General features: G+C 38.3%; 1 protein-coding gene across 3 annotated transcripts in view; it reads left to right on the forward strand.

The window, feature by feature from the left end:
• FAM172A (family with sequence similarity 172 member A) overlaps positions 1-20757 on the forward strand; it is a 254120-nt gene that overhangs the window by 116733 nt on the left and 116630 nt on the right. The gene's annotated exons all lie outside the window — the stretch shown is intronic.

Consider the following 20757-nt stretch of genomic DNA (forward strand, 5'->3'; position numbering starts at 1 on the left):
GAAGGAAGAAGTAGGAAGAAGGACTTTATCAGAACAACTGATGGGGTCAGGTTTTCTGGGCAAAAGTCTTTCAAAGGCCTGTGTGCTAGGAATTTTGTCCTTTTATTTTTTCCACTGACCTTAGCTTCTTTAATAATTCTTACTGCAAATTCTATTTTTACTATAGCACAATCTGTAATAGTGCCATTTTTACTAACAGCATATCAATGAAATTAAATTAATTTTGGATGTAACATACCTATCCTAAATAATTTTTCCCGTTTTCTGTGAGAGATTAAATAAGAAAAGATCATGTGCAGCTAATTAATTTGTTTTACTAAAAATAAATGCATCAGGATAATTTGTGCCAATATTTAGGAAAAAGCAGTAAAAGGCAGGTTTATTAATATACAGTATAGCACACCTTGACTGCTGGTAGGCAGGATATCCTGGCAAGCATACAAACACATTTGTGCCATTTCTGCTTATTATTTGGTACAGCTGACATGAAGCATTTCATGACTGAAAGTCACAGCAGAGTGTCCACTTGTGTGGTGTGACCTTTCAGTGCCATGGATTTCTTTCATGTTGAAGATTGAGCCATTTGTCAGCACGGCTGCAGTCCCACCAGCTGTGAGTCTCACCCTGTGCCATCCCTGGGCCAGATGTAGGCTTCCTCCACCTACCCTCTGACTTGGCAAGGTGCATACCTGCTTTCATCCAGAGCCTGTGCGACTACATTAACCTGCTGCTGAGACCAAGCTAATAAGCCCTTTATTCCACTAGAGAAGACAAAATGACAAACTCTAGGCAGACAGCTGCTGAGAGGTAAGGGACATGCACAGTGCAGAGAATGTCTGTGGCAGACCTGGGCATCAGGACTGCAACCTCTAGAGTCTCATGCTGATGTTGGTATCACAATGCCTGTTTTGTTTACTCTTTTATGACTGCCAGCATTACTTTACCTATACCTCTGAAATAACACATGGTTTTACTCTGTCCATATTTACATTTTAAAGCCTATTACTTCCTTATGTTCTGGAGAAATGTCCATTACTTGTAAGCAGCAGCAAAATCATGATGGCAATAAAAACCTCATGAGAACTGCCTAGAAACTACTATTGCATTATTGTTCTTGCACCGTTCAGAGTTGAAAAAAAATCAGAATTGAAAAAAGATAGCAGTTCAGGTGCTGGGACATAAACATGTGGTGACATTCTGAGTGCTCCAGGGACACCTGGACAGATCTGGCCAGTGTCTTGCAGGACCTGCACCACCAGAGACCTGCACCACTCTGGCCTAGCAGCTGGAAGCCAGAAACCTACCATGGCACTTAGGACCTGCAGTTAGGCCTCCTTATCATTCCTAAAAGGTCAGATAAGCTTCAAGTTCCTATAGTAGTTTCTGTAAATCAGGAAAAATAAGCCACGTTTCATTCTGTAGATACTACAGTGAACAGGTATCTTACATAAAATAGCTAAATAATGTAAAGCTTAAACTAAAGTAGTATTCAATAGTTTATGCATAAGCTATTTAGCTTCAGCAACTAACTTAAATATTTTTAAAAATCCTGAAACTGTAAAGATTTCTTATGGTATGTTTTGCATCTACTAATCCTGAAAAGTTGTATTTGTTTTCTTTTCCTTGAGAGATAGAGAAATCAGAGACATAGATAATCACCAAAGGGAAATTCTGCATCTCTTCAAGAGCACTACTGGCTCCTATCTCTGCTGTACCCTCTCTTTGTTCTATGTTTCACAAGTATGGTTTAATCAAAGAAAAGGAATAAATCAGGGCCATCTACCTTTGGTGTCTTTCAGTCATTCATTACATGATGCTGATAAAAGGTCCATTGTTAGATCCAGCTCTTAAAATGTGAGGCAAGTTGCGTAAGTTTCCAAAAGAAAGAACCAGCTTGTATCTCTCCTCCCACCATGAGCTGTGTGGTGCTCCCATGGTGCTAAAGAAGACTCTTTCTCACAGGTCGAATGAGTCCTCCTTCCTTTCAGTGGGATTCAGGCTTGTAAACCTGGGCAGTTAGTGAGGTAATGGTGAAGAAAACTAGCTCAGCAGAAAGCAGACCTACTTGTTGAAGGTGAAGGTGAATAAAATTATTCAAACTTCTCGTACTCTAGTAGTGCCTGGTTTTGATTATAGAGTGATTGCAGTGAAGGACTGCAAAGACCTTGCAGATCTTCTAGTCTAGCACAGATTGCTCTCTGCAGGTATTCTTTGCCATTTATCTAACAGAATCAAAGGATTTTAGCAGCTCTCCAAAACCAACTATTATATTCTCTAATCTACTATGCACAGTTGCATGTTTTAATACTAGATTTCAGTGTGCTTGGAAAAACTGGGAGGAAAAAGTTAGGAGAGGCTCAAGTGGCAACATACTCCTTTTTGCAAAACTTGAAAGTTCTTTACATGTCTTCCACGTGGGGAACAGTCAGCCATAAGAGCCTTGATATAGTAAGAGGAGATGAAAATTAATTTCTGAGATAAATATTTGTAGCCATCTTAAAATAAACGGTGCTGTTGCAAAATAACCCCTTTCTGTGGGGAAGTATCACCCCTCTAAATAGCTCTAGAAAGATTTATGTGGTTTAGGTAGGAGGATATGAAAGGCCTGTACCACAGTGCACAGAGATCAAGAAAACATTTGTGGAGTCCTAGGAACTGAATGTCAGCAGCAGGGAACTGGGGTACAGGGCGCACAATAAGTTCAAGGATGTTCTTTTCACCTCATCTGCTACCGAAAACAAAGTGTAAATTCAGGAAAAAATATGAAGGAAAAACATCTAGCTTTTGGGATTAAGATAAATCTAGTAGTTCCCTTGTAGTCTGCTTGGTTGCCTGCAGCAGTAGACAGCTGGTGAAGGGGCTAGAAGTAGTGGAGGAAACAGTGGCATGGAGCAATGTGGAATAAGCTGCCCAGGGAAAAACGTCAGTTCTTACCCTGCAATGCATAGGTAGCTGAAATCTGAAAACTTAAGTATTATGAAGCACTTCATTCATTACATTTTAAAATCCTTACAAGTGAAGGATTTTACTAACCAAAATCCTTACTTTTTGTGAATTTACCTAGGATGTGGTGTTATTTTGAACGATTTACATCTTGAGAACAAGATTTATCTTTTTAATTAGCTTGTTGTTGTCACTCTGCAGGCAAAGAAATATGCCTTATTGTGAGCTCTGAGGAGAACAGTTGTGACTTCTGTTCTTGCCATGCCTTAGTGAACTCTACAGCTCATCGTCATGAGAACTAGCTTTTACCAACTCCAGAGCTGTTAACTTCATTTCCATAGTGTCCAGGCAGAAGTATTTCCTAAAGCAGTCTGTTTTACAATTATCTCCAGCCATTAACTCAACTAAATTTTGAGAAACCTTCTTATTCCTCTCTTGGTTGAATCCTTGTTTTACCCTTATCTCCCTGGCTAAAAGTGGATGATAAACTGATGAAAAATACTTTTGTCTTTTGTGATTGGTGTCGGTAACAGGTTTTCTCCTGAATAGACTGCATGTTGTTCAGTTACACTGTTCTACACTTTAACAGTTGATTCTCATTCTCTTTCTCTGTATTTTTTAATCAGGACTTGGCAAGAGTGAATTTGGCAATACCCAGTGAGGTATATTTTCTTTACTTTCAAGTAAAACTTGAATTTTTGTTTGTTTTTCCCAATAGATGGTGCTGCTTGGAGAGAAACTAATACATAAAGTAAGACTGAGGTGCATTTAGAGCTACCAATAATTTTGTGTATTGAGGAGACTGAAGTTTTTCTAGGCTCTTAAGCAGCAGTGTGGGATCCTCTAGTTTAGTACTTCTAGCAAAAGCATGGAGTGAGAAGTGTCATGTGAGTACATGTGCAAGTTTGTGCACACAGACACTACCTACACTGAAGCACACAAACTCTACTTACCCTCTTGCATGTTCAGTGTCCTGCCAACTGCTCAAGGTGGGCTCTCACATAATGAGCACAGCATAGGATACATAAGAAAGTTTCCTTTTTCCCCAAAAGCAAATATGTAATTAGTACATCCATCTGTGTAATACAGCAAGGAATTTAAAATGTGTTTAAATCAAGCAGTAGGGTTGGTACTTCATAAACATCTGCAGTGTGTTTGTTCTTTTGGACTGGTGTTTGCTTCCAGGATGGTTTGTCACTCCTATCTCCTATCTTTTCCACCTGTTGTATAACTGAATAATCTGATTTCATGGATCTTGCCAGTTCAGCCTATATCCTATAAAAGTGGGCAACTGACATTATCACTTAACTGTATCACAACCACTCTGTTCTTAACCTGGGAAAACAGAAGCCTTAATTGCATGAACATGTGATGATGACAGATATTTATTTGTTTTAGGGATCTGGTTTGCTGAGGAATTCTTTTGAAGCTAGCAAATTAAGCAACGAAGAAATTTAGCAAAGCTTAGTGTGCCTAAGTAATTATGAAAGATTTCTGGGTTCTGCAATTAACTTTGTGTTCTTACCCTTTGATAAATCACTACCCTCACACATTCCACTTTGCAAGACACCTCTCTAATTCTCTGGGTACTTTCCTTTTCCTGTTTGAAAAATGAACAAACACATTTGATGACAGGGTCATGTTATTCATCCTGTGTCCCTTGCACTGGTTGCCAAAAAATGTTTAATGACTGTTGGTTATCTTTAAATCCCTTACCAGTGAAGATGTTTGCCATATATGAAGTTCTCCTATTGAGATGTTACGTTTTCAGATGCTGTGTGCTGTTCTGACTGCACGAAGGTTCTGATTGCATTGCCTTAAATGGGCAAATGAGTTATTGCTGTGATAGATCTTAAAATAACAGCATCTGATTTGATCATGAAGACCACTTGTCTTAAATACCTTTCTGCTACCATTTGCTGTTAGTTCATTATGTTCTTTTACCATTTCCTTTCCCTTTTTGTTTTGAACTACTCCAGCTGACTGATAGAGTTTGGCTGATTGATTTTTTTCCTGATGGGCACCAGACAGTATCATCACTGGAGCAGAAGCTGAGATACTGTTGTTATTCTCTTACAATGGTGGTAGATAACCATGACATAAGTTTCTAAGAACACCATGAAGTAAAGCTGTTTCTGCCCAAAGATAAAGTGACTATGCAAAGTTCAGGTCTGCTAGACTTAGCAAAGACAGACTGTGAAAGATAACCACTGCTTCAGTTGTACTGTGGGTCCACAGAGCATACAAATGTTGCGAAAAAAATGTTGTGGCATGGAAGTACTGTAAATTACTTCATGTCCACAGTAGTCATCTGCAGGACTTCTCCCGAGTGTGAGCAAAGTCATTTTTTCTCAAATCCCTGTGATTCAAGGTTTGGGGAGCTTTCACAAGGTGCGTTTTTACACTTCTGTGACACAAGAACTACAGAGCACCCTCTTCTTTGCTTTTGATGGAAAGTATCAGGCACAGCAGTTGTGACCAGTCCTGGCTGACAGTGCTTTGAGAATAGTTTTGGACTAGATGACCCTCAGAGGTGCTCTCCAGCTGATGTAGTTCAATGATTTGACATTACCAAGTTCCATCCCAACCCTCAAAGTATTTGAGCTATGGGTAGACTTTGTGGACATTGCAAAGAGAGGCAGATTTCCCTGTCTCAGAAGATTTGGCAGTACTGAGGTCGTGTTTGGTCATCCACTTACAAAGAGCAAGTGCAGGTGATTTAGACCAAGAAGCCTACCGAGCTATCAGCATGGTTAATCCTCTGTGGTCTTGCACAAGTACTGCTACAGAAGTGCACCTTGAAAAATATAAACTCCTCCGGACAGGCAGTGATATTTCTTGGCATTTTTAACAGTGGGATGTTGAGCAAACATTCATGATTTCTTCAGAGATCAAAAAATTCCCCAAGCCAGATCATCATCTTGAATTTGCTAAAGGACCTTAAAGCAGATCAATAATAGGAGTTTTTTCACAGATATTCTCCAGGTGTTATAGCATGACCATTCTTGAATGATGGGAAGGATACAAGTACTGTCCATGTTCTTCCGACTTCCTCTCCTTTATTATATCTCTATGAGGATTTTGTCTACATTGTTAATTTGAGCCCACAAACTTTCATTTTTAACTATAAAGCAGTTCTTGAATTTCAGGAAGAGAAAAAACACCCTATGATCTTTAAAATGCTTATTTGCCTAGTGTGTGTTTAGAAGTGGATAGACATGACAGAATTAAAAAGGCTGTACTTTATTAAAGCATTTGTGAACAGTGGGTTAATTATGACTGTGCACAACCACTTCTTAGAAGATTTTGTCTACACTGTTGATTTCAAGGTGAAATCTGAATCTGTATCTCAGGTGGGTGCATTACCTACAAGTTGTCTTGAAGCCCCCGGACAGAAACCCAGTTTCTCTTCATCTCTTAAACTTGTCCCCATGTTCATAAATGGTTAAAAATTATTTAAGATACTCCTATCCGGTTTTATGTGAATGCTGTTCAGTGTACTCTGACCTCCAAAAGTAATCCATGCTGCTTGGTGGAGAGTCACTTTTGGGTATTCTGGAATTGTACTGGGATGTCAGGTGCACTGAATATGATCACAATATGAAGGATTTCCAGGATGTCTGGTATGAGTTCTTCCCACTCATTGTCAGCTTTATTACTAAACAAGATTTAAGATTTAAAATATGCTAGTATAGAAACATTTGCTCTAATAGAACTAACCTACAAAAATAGAAAAATATGTTAAATGTGGATTGTTAAACACTGTTCTGCTGTTAACTATAAGAACTATTTGAGCTCTTCCAGAGTCTCAGCCTGAAGATCTTTAATCAGCTCCTACAAGGCAACCAGCAGTAGAGACAAGTTATCCAGACCTTTCTTGGTGTTACAGCTTTTCTGCTGCCACCATTAAGGACAGATCCTGCAGTTGCCCAGGTCCATTCTTCTACACAATCTCTTTCTTCTCCAGTGCAGAATGGAGTCTGTCCTGCTTCTCTTTTCCTGTTTATCTGCACTTCATTCCCTGTTACCAGATACTGGGACAGTGGGTAGCAATATGGGGATGTAGTGGGTTGACCTTGGCTGGCTGCCAGGTGCTCTGAGCTGGTCTGTCACTCCCTATCCTTGACCAGATGGGGAGAGAAAATATGTCAAAAGACTTGTGGTTCAAATTAAGAACAGAGAGATCACACAGTAATTACTCTTATGTGCCAAACTGAACTCAACTTATTTCCAATTGTCAAGATAATGAGAAATAAGAACAATCTTAAAGCACCTTCCCCCCACTCCTCATTTCCTCTTGGGCTCAAGTTCACTCTCAACTTCTCCACTTTCCATCCCTGAGCAGCGGAATTGCATGGGGAATGGGGACTGTGGTCAATTCATCACGTTTTCTCTGTCACTCCTCACTCACTTCCTGTGCTTCAGTGTGGGATATTTGCTCCGAGTGGATATCTGGTTCGCCATGGGCCTCCATGGCCCAAGCTCCCTGCTGTTGCACAGCTTTTTTACTGTATCTGCAGTATGTTCTCACAGAGGTGCCACCACCATTGCTGATGGGCTTAGTCTTGGTCAGTGATGGTTCCACCTTGGAGCCATCTGGAGCTGGCTCCATCCAACATGGTGGAAGCTTCTGGTATCTTCTCGTAGAATTCATTCCTGTAGCCCCTCCCCTACCAAAATCTTGATTTGCAAACCTGATACAGAGGATTTTGTTATTTCCTCACACTCTTTTCCTTAGAGTCTTGATTAACATCTCTATTATGTACTTTAATGAGCACATTGCTGGCTTCACCACATGGATGCACTCTGCATCTTGCTTTTGCCACTCATGCAAAGTTATCTCTTACCTCTCAAATAGCAGGAGATAACAAACCTCACAGAAGGAAGACTTGAGACATTAAGGAGGAACAGGTACACAATCAATAATGCTTCTGTCTTTTCCTGATAAATGTTATTTGCTTTGCAACATTGTTGATGAGCAATCTGGATTTTTTTTAGAGGCTCTGGTGGTGGGATGGCATGTCAAACCCCAGCAAACAGCTGAAATGGTATTTAGCATTTATTTTAAAAATGGGAGACTTTTGTTGGGACATTGTCTATTTTCATCCTAATGTAATATTTTTTAGCAAACTCAAACTTGCAATGAGAATTGTTAGAGGACTAATCTGTAAGACAGACAATATATGTGCATTGTGATATAGAAAAGTTCAACAAAAGGAACTAAAAGAGTAGAAATATTTTTCATTAAATCACAGTAAGATGCAAGTCTCCAAAACTAAGAAATGGTTTGAATGGGGGAAGGTTGCAGATGTTCAATCCACTTAATCCTTGTTTTAAAATACATCAAACAAATGGCGTTTTCTAATAATGGATTAACATGGCATCAAGGACCATTTATAACAGTAACAAAAGTGACATCCATGTGATTTTTGAGGGTGTATTTTTCTTATCCCACCCACCAGCATAGACATAGATTACATATTTTATATAAGATACATATTATTCTCGAGATCTTCAGTTATTTCTGGAATTTTTGTTCTGTTTTTGTTCCGTCTATAATCTCAATTGAAATAAGACCCTCCTGTGTTTGGCCTATGTTGCCAGAGTTAGTTGCTCCCAATTTTCTAGTTAGGTCAACCAAAAAAATTAAGATATGATAGAGGGTCAGTGGAAGAAATTCATATCAAAACAACTGCTCACTATGTCATTATGACAACCTTCTGTAACAAATGTGCTTCTGTTTTAACTTATGACAATTAATTGCTAAAAGTAATTTAATCTGACAGTGGCAAGGTGTTGAAAGACTCCTGAAGATGTCATAAAAGCGACCTTTCTGCCCATAAGCAGCCAAAAGTCATTTTTAACAAGAAGCCTCAAAAACAGTACAACTTCTTTTGTACTTTGTTAATTAGTTATTGATTTGAAACAATGCTCTGCCAAATATTGTCAGATTAGCTAGACGCCAGCAAGGTCAGAGTGTAACAGTCTAGTCCTGATAATCTTATGGTATATAAGAATTCTTTTTTACTTTGAACCTTTTGTTCTGATATCCTGAAAATTACATTTGCTGGCTTTAGCATCTCTGCTAATTTAAAATACAGCCAAGCTGTCTGTTATGTAGCTGGATATTTTGAGTTGTTAAAAAGATGACACTGTGTTAGAAGAAAATTGCTGTTGATCTAATATCTAATGATCTTTGATGATGGTAATGCACTACTGCTGCAATGCCAACGCCCTTGCTAATCTGGGTGGAAAAGAGCCTGTTTTAATAAAGTAATCAACATGAAGGAATCACAAGGTTCAAGCCAGAGGTACAACAAGTAAGTCCTGAGGTTGTTTAGCAACTCATTGGGATGAAAGATCATTTCATAACTTACATTATTGTGAAACAAAAATAATGGAGGTGAGTCTGGATGAGAAAACAGAGTAGCAGAATTCAGATTTGAATAGCTCAACATTCAACTTTTCAGATTATTAAAATGAGAACCAACAGAAAATGCAAATCTGAATTTCAGATTATGTTTTTCATCCATTTAGATAATTATTTTATAAGCTAATTGTGGTTACTTCAAATACAATTAACTAGAGTACTCTACATATTAAGGGACTTTAGCAAATCTTTATAATCTGTACATTAAATAAAAGTGTATTGGTTTACTTAAAGCACTGAGCACTTTGCTGTCTTTATTAGGAGAAATCAAATAGCTTTGAGCCTGTTAAATCTTTCTTTCACTTAAATAACTGCTCTTGAGTGTAATTATTAGAGACAGAGGAGTGAAGAAGAAAAACACAGAGCAAAGTTATTCTATTTAGTTTACCTTATGCAAGAGGTATATACTCTGTAACAGAGGGTTTACAGCTGAAGTTTGTTCTGAAACCATAGATGTTAATGAAAATACTAAGTTGTTGTTTTACTTAAATGTGTTGAAGTTTGTTAGATTCATTGTTTCCTGTGGTGGGGAAATCTGCATTTTTCTTGGCAAAAATGGTATTTTTCTTGCAATAGCATAGTTTAAAAAAAATTCTGTTTCTCCTTGCAGCATATAAACACACTGAAAGAACTGGAAAGTAAAATAGACTTTAAGTACTTCAGGAAATAGAAAAATAACACTTCTGCATGACTTCCATTAGGAGTTTTTGAATGTTTCAGATGCATTCATTTCAAAAGAAATTGCTTTTAGTGTTGAGAAAAATGCATGTAATCATTTAAATGACTGGCATGATATCTCTCTTTGTGTCTTGAGAAGATAGTTCTTTTTATAAAGGCATTGTATTCATTTTTATTTACTTGCCCTCACAATTAATCTGTTAATTGCCAGAAACATGACTGGTAGGGAAGACATCTGTGAAGATACAACCTGATGGTTTGTTTAAGAAATATTCTTTTGTTCCTGTAATTTTATACAAAAGGCCATCTTTGGTGACATTCATTATGTTAGGCAGAAGTATGTTGTGGCCAGAGTCTCAATCCCTGAGACTGAGTAGTTTGGAAAGAAAAAAATATTAGGAGATGTAAAAAAGATGCATGTAAAATGTAGGTATCCATAACAGTAGTATTGTAATGAAATGCAACTGCCTCAGTCTTTGAGTATTTTTTATTAATTTGAATCTCTTTGGCCAAACTGATGTGGTTGTTACTTAAATTAGAATATATAAGTCCACCTGCAGAGATTGGCAGGTACCATGTTTAGAGCACCATGGCGTGGGAATTTTCTTGTGAACTGCTCAAGTATTTTTCAATAGGCATGATATGACTGTGCATGTAAAATTCTGAGGAACTGTTATTACACCTCCAGTTTGAGGAGTTTCCCCATGCAGGATTTCCAGATTGTTTGCTAGAACATGGTGCTTCACATTCAGGCTTCCTTCACCTGGAACCTGCAAGTTATATGGGAAAGGGAAAAAATATACAAAAATAGAAAATGGAAAGGTCTGTCAGAGAGCTAAAAGGGAAATCAGTAATTTTTCTCTGAAATAAAACTTCCTTTGATTAATTTCCCTCCTTCCCCCTCTTCTCTTCTCCTTCTCATCTTGGTGACTCAGCAATGTTCTTGTCTCCAAACTGAAAAAATAACAAATGTCATATTTGTGTTTCTTTACATTCTTGTCTTAATAATAAAATAATTAGCTTATGTGTCTTCTACCACATTGGTCAATTTGGAAATAATATAAACAAAACGTATACTGTAGATATTCAGGGGCAAGATCTGTTTTGAAGGAATGGTTTTAATTATGTACCACCCAGCTCAATAGGGAGCAACTGGTCCATTAAAAGTAAACCAGAAAAACTCTAGTCATTTAAAATACCAACCCTGACGTTTCCGGTGAAGATAATAATTAAGATACACTGAGAAACTGATTTTGTCTGATTTTCTTCTTGTTTTTGGTCTCCTTTCCTGCCCTTCTCTAGAAGAAAGTCAAGTGGTTTTGGCAGGACATGCTAGACTCCAACAGAAGTAATAATGGGAAAATCCACACTGGAATAACAGCCTGATAAAGTTGTCTTACCTTGGCTGACAAGCAGATGCTTTAAGCAGAGAGATGATGATATAATAACATTTGAGACTTAATTAATTTAGTCTGAAATCTGTGGTTTACTTTATAAACAGCAAATCCTTAAAGTTAGAAAGTCACTTGAATTTCCAAATAAAAAGCTGAAGGAATAAGGAGAGCATTTGAACAGACCAGCAGAAAGTATTTGCCATGCAGAGAGGCTGAGGCATTGTGGATTGAATGACATGGGTAATGTTTGCTGCTTTCTCTGTATATTTTTGCACAGATCTGCAGCCAGAGTTGTCCTGTTCAGCTCTCTGTTCCAATGCAAAGCTAAGAAATTCCACCTGTAACACCAGCCTTTTAAAAACACTTGTCATAACTGCATGGTCCTGACATGGCAGTGCTCCAAAGGCATCCAGTGAAGACCCACATTTGCCAAAACTAAAATATAATATTAGGTCTGTGATATGTTAATGCAGCTGAGACACTGGCACATTTCTGAAGAACAGCCGTGGGCACTGACAGCATTGCTCTGTGGTTTTGAGCCATTGTTGAACAGTTTTCAGGCCTGTTGAAATATTTTAAGTGAGGACTTGGGAGCAGGTTCTGTGGTCAAGAGAGTGGAAAGAGAGTTTTAATTTCCAGGGTCAACTTGTTCCTTGTTGGAGCACTTTGGAAACAGGAAAAGAGAGTGGGTTTGGGTTTTTTTAATCCAGAAGTAAGTCTAGGTTATTGGTTGGGAAGTGTATTAGTTGAGGGCTTAGCTGAGAAAATGCTTTTCTGGCTTGGAGTTGCTTTGTTTTTTCTCTTGTGTGTAATAAAGCTGGATATAAAGGAGAAAAGTAACTCCCTCCTGCTGCCCCAGGGCTTGTTAGGATCCAAGCTTGCTCTGTTCCCACATATATTTAGAATAGGTCTGAATTTTATTTCCTGACCACCATCACCAGGGAAAGCCCAGCATGCATCTGAAGTGTGAAAAGTGGGACAGGATCTGAAGTTGTCTTGGATGGTAATTGTGGTGGGAGCTGGGGAGAACAGGGGCCCTGGGGAAGAGCCAAAACACAAAACATAAAAAACATGGCTAGACATTGTCAGTCATGCATTAGCTAAAACTTGTAATTTTAAGCCTAATCTTAGCAGTCATGCCACAGCAAAATGCTGGTATCACCATTTCCTACCAAGCCAGACCTTCATCCCCTTTGCACTGGTGGGTGTAATTTAAATATTGTCTTACTCTGTGAAATGCATTTTTGCCTCACATCTTTTATTTGGCTTTTAGATATGCCAGATATTGCACATTTCATGTAATACTTGTTTGTTTAGCAGGACTGTTGAGATTGCTTGCTTTTCTGATAAATTTCAGCATTTTGGAGGCAGGACTACTCTCCTCTAACTTAATAAAATGTGTATTTAACTACAATATGTAAGACTTCTACTTTTCCTTTGTGCTGTTGACTCTATACACACAACATTACTAGGGCTTCATAAGCAATATTGGGAACACTTCCATCAGTGTCCCACTTCACAAATAAAATAGGCAAAAGAAATTACAAAGAGTCATCTCAAATAGATTTCAGAATAAGGCAGGGATTTCTAATATGAAAAAAGCAACCTTAAGTCACTTTGGCATATTGCTTTCTGAAGGCATGTGCCAAATAATAACTGTGGCTATGCTATTTCTATCTGCAGCTCCCTGAATGACTAGACTTAGCTACTGTGATACCTGGTATCTCCTTCTATCTCAAAAGCAGCTGCTACCTACTGCCAGAGTATGTATCTTGCCCCCATCTCAGAAAGTGCCCTTAAAAATATAGTATAATTTTTTTATTTTGCCACTTCTTCCTCCTAGGGAGGTGGAAGAGTCTGGCATTTTTACATCCAAAAGCTCATGATTTAATCCCTGCTGAGGTCAAAAGTAAGGAATTTCTGAATACATATGAATACAGATGCTGAATAAAATAACATCACTCACTGATAATACATTTACGTGATTTTAGTGTTAAACCATTGCAGATTCAATGCTCTGTATTTCCATAGAGCTGCATCAGATATTGGTGACCATGAACCCACTCTGCCACCTGCACAGTTGATCAAATCCTGCTGGGTTTTGTGGTTTCAGTAAGGCAAAATATGCAAATAAAATCCATACAGAGCCTGTAGAAGAAGGGAGAAAAAAAAATGTGTCCTCTCTTCACACTTTCAAGGCCAAAGCATCAGCTGTCTATGATTTTATCTCTTCCCCTTTTGTTTTCTCTCAAGTTGTCTCTTTCTCAGTCAACTCAGAACACAGAAATAAAACAACTCCCTTGACCCACTGCTCAGTCAGTCTTCTGTGGTCCTTGCTTCCCTCTGCTCCTTGTATGACCTGCTGAACTGAATTTGAGATGCATGTTATCAAATTTAAGATTTGTTATAAATTTGCCTCCACTGTCACTTTTCCTCCACCGTTATATTCCCCGCTCATGGCTGCTTTGCCTCTGAGATGGTCTTGATGTTCTCTTCTGCAGCCTCCTTTTGCCTGGTTTCTCACAGCTGGAATTACCCCTGTATAGAAGGCAGTCCATCACCATCCTTCCTGAAAATCCGGTTATTTAAGAGTTCTGCAAGAGCCAACCCATCTTTGTGTGTGCATATCTCCATATATGTAGCATACAGAGTACTGTTGCCTATGTTACTAAATAAGTCAGAAGTACAATTCCTACTGTTAATAAAATGTCCTGCTGCCTCCTGGGAACACATCTTAGGCTGGAGTAGGGAACGTTTCCAAAATATCTGTGGAATAATTCTCTCAACTCTGCGATTAAAATGGTAAAAAAGATTTTCAGGTAGATGGGGTGCTTCCTAATACACTGGAATTTCTCAGTTAAAGATAGAACCTTTTTTAAATACCCTGAGCTAGACACTTTCAAGTCTTATCTTTACATACTCATGCTGCAGAAATATAATACAAGATCCTTGCTTCCACTTTTCACTTTTACTTTCTTTTCCTGTTTTCAGTTTATATCCTCTCTTTACTTTCATCCTCTTTTCTGATTGTAATGCCATAGCTACTATCTTAGGTGGGGGTGGGTTGGGGGGAATTACACGCTGACTTTTTTTTGGCTTCTGTTTCAGCTTTGTTGCCTTCAAACCTGTCCTGGTTTGTGGTCAGGGCAGAGTTAATTTTTTCTCAGTAGCCGTGAGGGGCAGAGCCTGGAGCTGTGTGGGCTTGTCTAGGTTATTATTCTGTAGGACCTCTCTGCCACTGCTGGAGGTCGAAAGAAAGGAATTCTTGTTGAATAAGAGAAATGGGCAGTGCTCGTCCTCTACACTGACTCATGGATGATAGAAAATGCACTGGGAGGGTGGCTGGACTGATGGAAAAAAGATGAATTGGCAACACAGTGGGAAACCCATCTGGGCAAGGCTGCCTGGGTAGAGAAGTTGGCTGCAAAAGTATGTCATGTAGATGCACACGTACTGAAGAGTCGGGCTACTGAAGAACATCACAACAATGGACAGGTGGATTGGCTGCCAAGATTAAAAATTTAATTGTCTCAAAATTAAAGTGTCTCAGGTGGATCTGGACTGGCAACATAAGGGTGAATTACTTCTGGCTCAGTGGGCCCATGATGCCTTCACATCATCAGGGAAGAGATGCAAGAGACAGCTGGGCTCATGATCAAGAGGAGGACACTATCTCTAAAGTTATTCATAACTGTGAAATATGCACTGCAGTCAAGCAGGCCAAGCAGGTAAAGCCTCTGTGAAAGGTGGACAGTGATTGAAATATAAACATGGGGAGGCCTGGCAGACTGATTACATCACACTCCCGCAAACCCTCCAAGGCAAGTGCTACGTGCTGGCAATGGTGGAAACAACCACTGGATGGCTGGAGATGTACCCTGTGCATCACACCACTGCCCAGAACACCTTCTTGGGCTTTGGAAAGCAAGTCTTGTGGTGACATGACATCTCAGAAAGAACTGTGTTGGACTCATTTCAAAAACAGCCTCATAAACATCTGGGACAGAGGGCATGAGATTGAGTTATTACCTACCATGCACCAGACTCCAGGAAAATCGAAAGGTACAATGGTCTGTTAAAAACCACTTTGAAAGCAAAGGGTACTGGGACCTTCAAACATTGGAATCTGTATTTAGCAGATTTAAACAATGACAAAAGCATCTTAGACCTTGTCCTGCACTGGGATTTTGGTGCTGCTCTGGCGGTAGCAACCCATCATATGGGTTCATTATGTTCCACCCTTATGAAAAAGTTTTTGTCTCATGTAAGGCAAATATTTGCAAAAGGAATGAGGAAAATGCAGCAGTTAATAAGTATCATTTAGTACTCATAAGGGTGCTGTTGAAAAATAATGTTGTTATACTTACATTATATATTAATTTTAAGATAATTATTTTTAGAAGATTTGGGGGGAATTGCAAAAATTTGCCTGACTCATGGCCCCCTAAGGCAATGGGACAAGCTGTATGCAACTGTCAAGGTGGTGCTGGTGGGGAAGGATCTAACAGCTCCAGAGACAGAAGACATGAGCCTTCTAGCCAGTGTGCAGTTCTCTTGTCCTGTATTTAACATGTGTACCATACTTGTTTACAGTAGCTCATTGAGCTAGAAGGGGAAATTGTTTTGCTGTGATAATTTGTAATTATAGAAACCACCGTCAAATAAATTGTTAAAAAGCTATTCAGCTGTCTGGCATATTTCCCTGTTTGTGTGCATTCCACTTTTCACTTTTCCCCAAAAAATGTTATTCCAACTCCTTGATTTAAAAAAAAAAGAAAAAAGAAAAAAGTAGAAGGACAGAGCTGTTTCCAGAGCTGAAAACTAAATTGATTTTTCTTTATTTGAGTTTTTTTTAGTTTTGATGAATTAGAGAATTAGAAGTTTAAGGTGGCGTCTGAGCTGCTCTTCCCCAGTAAAGTCAATGGTGGTTTAAAGCCTCCAGCTCTTGTCCCATCTCTAACTTTCCAGCAACAGGCTACCTTAAAAAAAAGAATAAAGTAAAATTTGGCACTGAAACAGGAAATATGTGGACCTGTCACAGTAAGCACTCTCAAAGGGCAAGCTGCTTTGCAAAGAGCTAATTAACCTTAGGAAATAATTACACAAATATGCAAATGTTGTTTAGATAATTCCATGTGTTATCAACTCAGGTAGTCCATCATAACTGCAGACCTTGCAATGTCTAGGTGTTAGAATCTGGCATAGTTGATAAGGCTTCAGTTGCTGCATTACTTGAGCTTGGTATTTGACAGTTAATGACTGTGGTATTACATTAGTAAATTTAACCTGTTTCTTGAATGCAACTGAACATAACATAGTATTCACCATGTGCACATGCTTATCTGTGTATTCCTAATGGCTCCAGCCATTAAAATGCTATATACCTTTCAACTCCTAGCACTAGCAATACTGGAAAAAAATGGCAGACCAAAATCTGAGTTCTCTACCTCCACTTCTCTGTCCAGTGGATGGTCTGGGTATTTGCCCACAATCATTTTCAGTTTTCAGAGACTTAAAAACTACTACAGAGAGAATTTTAAATCTGCAAGTTGGTTTTCTGAAAGCAAAATCTTCTTTTGAAACGAAACATGGAGCAGAATTTTGTACAGGTGTATTTCTGTCAGCACTGCATAGAGCCCAAAACAATGTAGTTATGAGTTGCTGTTCTTGGAGAAGATCCCCCAAAACTGAGCCCAGCTGATCTAGGCTGGAGGAGCCCAGGATGTCCCTAACTCATCCCAGGCCTTGACTTGAGGCTGAGCACATCAGTGGCTGGCAATGTCTTCTCTTCCAAAAGCTGCTGCTTCAAGCATCTGTGGGAGAGGTTCTGGCCCTGGGATATTAAATGCCTTCAAATATATATGAAACACAAATTTATTAATCATTGTGATATTATTTTCATAGACTGTACTGTGAAATTATTTGATTAAATTTTTGATATTAAAATTAAAAGCTCCATATTAACCATATATGATCATTTTTTTGAGCAATCGCTACTTTGGTTTAAAAAGTGAGGTGTTTTTTATATATAGTTAAGAGACTGTTTTTAAAAATACTGGGGAAAAAAACCTTTTATCACTAGAAAAGGAAATCTGTTCTTAGACTAGTATTTGCCAATACTCATCTCTTCCACATAAAATAAAATTTCATTCTATTTCTAAACACTTGTTGATCATTTCTCATTCAGTAAGAATATGTGGCAAGAGCATCTTTTTGATTAGCCCCATGCACCCATCCTTAACTGAATCAGAACCTAATATCTGATTACTTCTGTATTACTTTTATGGATGCCCCTTTTATAGCAGGATCCAGAATATGTGTTTTCTCTAGCATTCAGGAAAAGGAATAAATCAGCAATCTAAAGTCTCTCAGCAATACTTGGGTTAAATGATTTTAATCACCTTTATCTCCAAGGCAATCTTCAGTGGGATTTGCTGCATCCAAGTATGACAGGTGTTCAATATCTTGTAGTCTCCATAGCATTAATAATCACTAATGGTAAATGAGTTATATTTGCTCTGTTTTTATTGGTGAAAAGAACTAAAATACAATAGTTATTAGGGAAAAGACATCCATGTCTTCCAGCTTTCAGTAGCTGGAAATCTAAGTTTAGCTTTTCCAGAACCTTTCCCTCTCAGTCTGTTTCACAAACAAGAATGCATTCAGCCTCAGATGCCTTTTGAGGTACAGAGTGTAATTTCTGCTGGCTAATCTCCATTCATTTCTGTACAGTCATATAGATAATTATGTAAAGCATGACCAGGAGACCCCCTCTCTATCAAATAATTTAACAATGTCCTATGTAAGTGCATTGAATTTAGCTGCAGTGAAATGACAGAAAGCAACAGCTGCTGAGACTGTCACCTTTCATACTGAAAATGCAACATCCAGCCTCATAATTTAATACAGGCCAGGCAGAGGAGGTTAATCCTCACAGACCCAGCGCAATTTGAAATCCTAAGGAGACTGACTGTGCTCTGCTCCCATAGCCAGATGTTTCTTGTACAGACGTGGTGCCAGGTTATTCTCTGTCTGAGTTGTTTAAAATATGGGCTTGTTACAAGAGGAAAAAATAAGCAGATGCTCTGAAGAGAGAGCTTTTCTTCTAAGCATATAGGACTCCTCTGAACTCCTTCTCACACATATGTGCTTTTCTTACCTCGTTTAGGGCCTAGCAGAGCATGTACAACAACACAGTTTATCCTGACATTTTATGGCTTTTTTTTTACAAGTAATAAAGGAAACCGCAGTTACAGTCTATATCTAACTCATTCTAGCTAATTCTTTTTGCTTTTATAGAATCTTATTGAATCTTTGTACTGGACTGTGAAGCTGTGCAGTTATTGATTTGTTTACTAGACCACTGGTTATGCTTTAATTGGTGGAAGCTTCTTTGGGCTGAGTTCAGAAGCTTCTTGCTGCTATCTTAGTCTTGTGGAATCTGAGATTGTGTGCTTTTCCCAATAGCACGTAGAATAAAAAATACAAAACACCTGAAAATGCCATATGAACCAGAAACAATCTCCTCTTTTTCTCAGAATGTTAAAGCAGGGTTGGGTAGCTATACAAAAATTACTGTTAAGAGCATTTATGGTAAAATTATTATTTTTAAAAAGTACCTCCTGTGTATTTAACTAAAATAAATCTTTCAGATAAACTAGTAATTTTAAAATTCTCCCAGTGTTTTAATATGTGGTTTCCATCCATATCTTAATTAAAGTACATCACTTTTCCGTAGGAAACTCTGTTCAAGTTATCCTTTAGCTTTATCTTAATAACTGGTCTGTCAATCATATTTTCTTCATGAAATTTCTTTGGAAAAACTTCCCACTTCCCTCACAAAGGAAGGAGTCTTTATCTCCTTTCCTTATCTCTACAATCAAATTTCAAAACAGCGATAAACTGTTTTGATATAAGCCCTTTCCTATACTGAGGTGGTTTACAATAGTTGATACATAATTAGTTAAAACTGTGTTCTGTCATAGTCAATCAACAGTAGGATTAAGAGGAATTCAGTGTTTTTGGCTTTTAATCACTGCTGCCACAGAGAAAAAACCATAAAAACACTTAATTGTTTTAAAAGCTTTGGGTCCAGATCTGTGAAAGATTTGTAACCATCTCACTCTTAAGAAACAGGGCATGAAAATAGAAGTAAAAACGGAAGTCCACCATATTATTTAGTTGTCTCTCTTCCCACCAATTTTAGACATTTATAAGAGCTTCAATTCTCAGAACTGAGTTGCAGAATGGAACTGCGACCTAAATCACTTCAACATTCTTGGTAAAGTTACAATAATTACAATAATTCACACTGCGTAATTAGCAGCTTCTGATTGCCACTGGCTTTTACTGGTTTGTGCTTTTTTTCCCCAAGGAGACAACTCTTTTGTGGTCTGTGTCAGAGTCACCTAAGGGTATGAAGTTGTTGGTGGAGCAGAGCAAAGGGAAAAGGGATGCAAATTTTAGGAAATTACATGACCTTGACTGATCAGCTCTTTCTGGCACTGAAGAGTTTGGAAAGAGGCTGCATTGTTATGCTGGGTGTGTGAAATCCTGGTGGAGCAGGGGACCTAGCAGAGCATCTTACTCTTGTCACCTGAGACTAGACCAGATTTGTAGTTACAACCTTGACAAACTGAGAAATAAGGAAAATATAGTGGAGTACAGTGCTTTCTGAGAGGCTCTAAGGTGTGAGTGTACAGCCCCAATTTTTGATGGGAGTGCATTAAGATCAGTGTACATCACTCTAGTGCCTTCAGTGATTCTTACATTGGCTGACTTTGACAAAATCTTGTTCAATAGAAAGAAAAAGGGTTCCCCTAACTACCAAAGATTCCAAAGTAATGGCTGCAACCACACAAGAGGTGTTTTATTTGTGCTTTGTCTCATAATCCACAGTCACAAGAAGTAGCGTTTAAAAGAGTAGTTGCAAATACCATAATTTTAATCTTTGGCAGATTTCCAGTGGCCCATAATATGAAAAAAAAATGCAAAACCTGAAATTATAGGTGTTTTCCAACCTAAGTGATTCTCTGATTCTGTTTTTATATTGCTCCTACCTGGTTTTATTTGTTTTATCAGACTAAGGCATAAGTACTTTACACAAGCCATCAGCGAACAAACGTTTGACAAAGACTTGTCAAAAGAATGAAAATCCAAGCAGTGGCTCATAATTTCTTTGAATGCCTCTGTTTAGCAGAATTGTCGTCATGGTATTTAGACAAAATTTTGCAGATGCATAATTTTTGTTGTCTATATTAAAGTAAGTCACAAACCCCAACAGTTTTACTGCCTTTAAATTGCAATCCTAAA

Source organism: Manacus candei, unplaced genomic scaffold, assembly GCF_025592945.1.
Source record: "Manacus candei isolate 608988 ecotype Guabito, Panama unplaced genomic scaffold, ASM2559294v1 h1tg000027l, whole genome shotgun sequence".
In the NCBI taxonomy this organism is placed as follows: domain Eukaryota; kingdom Metazoa; phylum Chordata; class Aves; order Passeriformes; family Pipridae; genus Manacus; species Manacus candei.